Here is a 2,362-nt window from a genome sequence, read left to right as displayed (position 1 = left end):
CGTAGACGAGGAAGAAGACGATCCCCTTTGGCGAGGCTCGAGAAGAAAACTTTGAGAGAGACGGGGTATACACGCGCGTACGACTATGTCGTGCGCGCGTGTGATTTTTTTTTTATGGCAATTCGGCGCTTCGAGAATAGAGAAAAGAGAGTGTTGGTCATCCCATGCCTCTTCGTCGTCTATCGCTGGACCGCGCATCCTAACGTCGCGCCGGTCGTCCAGTCCCCGAACACACACACCCGACGGTACGTCTCGCTCGCTTTTTCACTTGCGTGAGTTCCCATACCGGGAACCGCTGGAATCGTCGAGAGAAGAGAAACGGCTGTAGGAGAAAAAGAGGACGGACGTTAAAAACCGGACGATCGTTACACGGATGTCTTGCGTGAGTCTTAGCTCGAACATGATACGACGAACGAAGTTTGGCACTTTGGCGAGATGCATAAAACGCTCGTACATACATATATTGTATATCGAATAGAGAGTGAGTGTTCTCCTTCTATTCGAATTTTTTTCTCTTTGAGGCGATTTTCGCACAGAGAAATACACACCTTACCTTCTCTCGCACCGAATCTTTCCGAGCTTTCGTTTTTTCTGCGAGTCTACGCAAAACACGACACGAACGAATTTTCGTTTCGCGTCGTGACGTTGAAGCGACCTCAGAGTAGGCGAGATCACCCGCTGAATTTAAGCATATTACTAAGCGGAGGAGAAGAAACTAACAAGGATTTCCTTAGTAGCGGCGAGCGAACAGGAATTAGCCCAGCACTGAATCCCGCGGTTCCGCCGTTGGGAAATGTAGTGTTCGGGAGGATCCGATTGACCCGAGACGTCGAACCGCGTCCGAGTCCATCTTGAATGGGGCCATGTACCCACAGAGGGTGCCAGGCCCGTAGCGACCGGAACGCGTCCCGGGAGGATCTCTCCTTAGAGTCGGGTTGCTTGAGAGTGCAGCCCTAAGTTGGTGGTAAACTCCATCTAAGGCTAAATACAACCACGAGACCGATAGCGAACAAGTACCGGATAAGCTTAAAAAGAACTTTGAAGAGAGAGTTCAAGAGTACGTGAAACCGTTCAGGGGTAAACCTGAGAAACCCAAAAGATCGAATGGGGAGATTCATCGTCGACGGCGCCGGTTCCCGTTGATGAGCGATGCTCCGGGCGGGCCTTCGGGAGCTCACTAGCGAGGGCACGCCATCCTCGGTGTCGAACGCACCGGTGTCGTAGTCGTGCACTTCTCCCCTAGTAGAACGTCGCGACCCGTTGTGTGTCGGTCTACGGCCCGAGCGGGCGCCTGTCGCGTCGCTTCGGCGCACGCGTCAGACCCTCGGTCGCCCGGCCGACCGCACGACGGTACACTCACGGTATCGGGCCGCAACCAATCCATTCTCGAATGTGTGTGCGTCTAGACCGCCGCAAGCTTCGCCCTTACTCCGTAGTCTCGGACTTACGTTCCGTGCTCGGGTATGCGGCAGCTGTTAGCAGTGCGGATTTCTTGGACTGGCCGAGTCTCGAATTACCGGTCGGCGACGCTATTGCTTTGGGTACTCTCAGGACCCGTCTTGAAACACGGACCAAGGAGTCCAACATGTGCGCGAGTCATTGGGACATTTGAAACCTAAAGGCGAAATGAAAGTGAAAATCGGCGTTCGCGTCGATGGAGGGAGGATGGGCCGCGCAACTATGCGGCCTCGCACTCCCGGGGCGTCTCGTGCTCATTGCGAGGAGAGGCGCACCTAGAGCGTACACGTTGGGACCCGAAAGATGGTGAACTATGCCTGGTCAGGACGAAGTCAGGGGAAACCCTGATGGAGGTCCGTAGCGATTCTGACGTGCAAATCGATCGTCGGAACCGGGTATAGGGGCGAAAGACTAATCGAACCATCTAGTAGCTGGTTCCCTCCGAAGTTTCCCTCAGGATAGCTGGCACTCGACCGTTCTCATCGAACGCGTGCGAGTCTCATCTGGTAAAGCGAATGATTAGAGGCCTTGGGGCCGAAACGACCGCAACCTATTCTCAAACTTTAAATGGGTGAGATCTCTGGCTTGCTTGGATCATGAAGCCACGAGATATTGGATCAGAGTGCCAAGTGGGCCAATTTTGGCAAGCAGAACTGGCGCTGTGGGATGAACCAAACGTGGAGTTAAGGCGCCTAAGTCGACGCTTATGGGATACCATGAAAGGCGTTGGTTGCTTAAGACAGCAGGACGGTGGCCATGGAAGTCGGAATCCGCTAAGGAGTGTGTAACAACTCACCTGCCGAAGCAACTAGCCCTGAAAATGGATGGCGCTGAAGCGTCGCGCCTATACTCCGCCGTCAGTGGCAAGTGGGAAGGCACGCGAGTCTCGCGATCCCCTCGCGGG

At 54.4% G+C, this 2,362-nt stretch overlaps 1 non-coding gene across 1 annotated transcript in view; it reads left to right on the top strand.

The window, feature by feature from the left end:
• The first annotated feature begins 651 nt into the window (after positions 1-651).
• LOC117241563 overlaps positions 652-2,362 on the top strand; it is a 4,075-nt gene continuing 2,364 nt past the window's right edge. Inside the window, exon 1 of the ribosomal RNA XR_004495058.1 lies at positions 652-2,362. This exon is cut by the window's right edge and continues 2,364 nt beyond it. This is a non-coding gene — a ribosomal RNA (large subunit ribosomal RNA).

The sequence above is a fragment of the Bombus vosnesenskii genome, unplaced genomic scaffold (genome assembly GCF_011952255.1).
Source record: "Bombus vosnesenskii isolate JDL3184/JDL3185 unplaced genomic scaffold, Bvos_JDL3184-5_v1.1 scf7180000016125, whole genome shotgun sequence".
Taxonomy (NCBI): domain Eukaryota; kingdom Metazoa; phylum Arthropoda; class Insecta; order Hymenoptera; family Apidae; genus Bombus; species Bombus vosnesenskii.
Note: the sequence above shows the minus strand (reverse complement) of the source record. Positions and strands in the feature narration are given on the sequence as shown.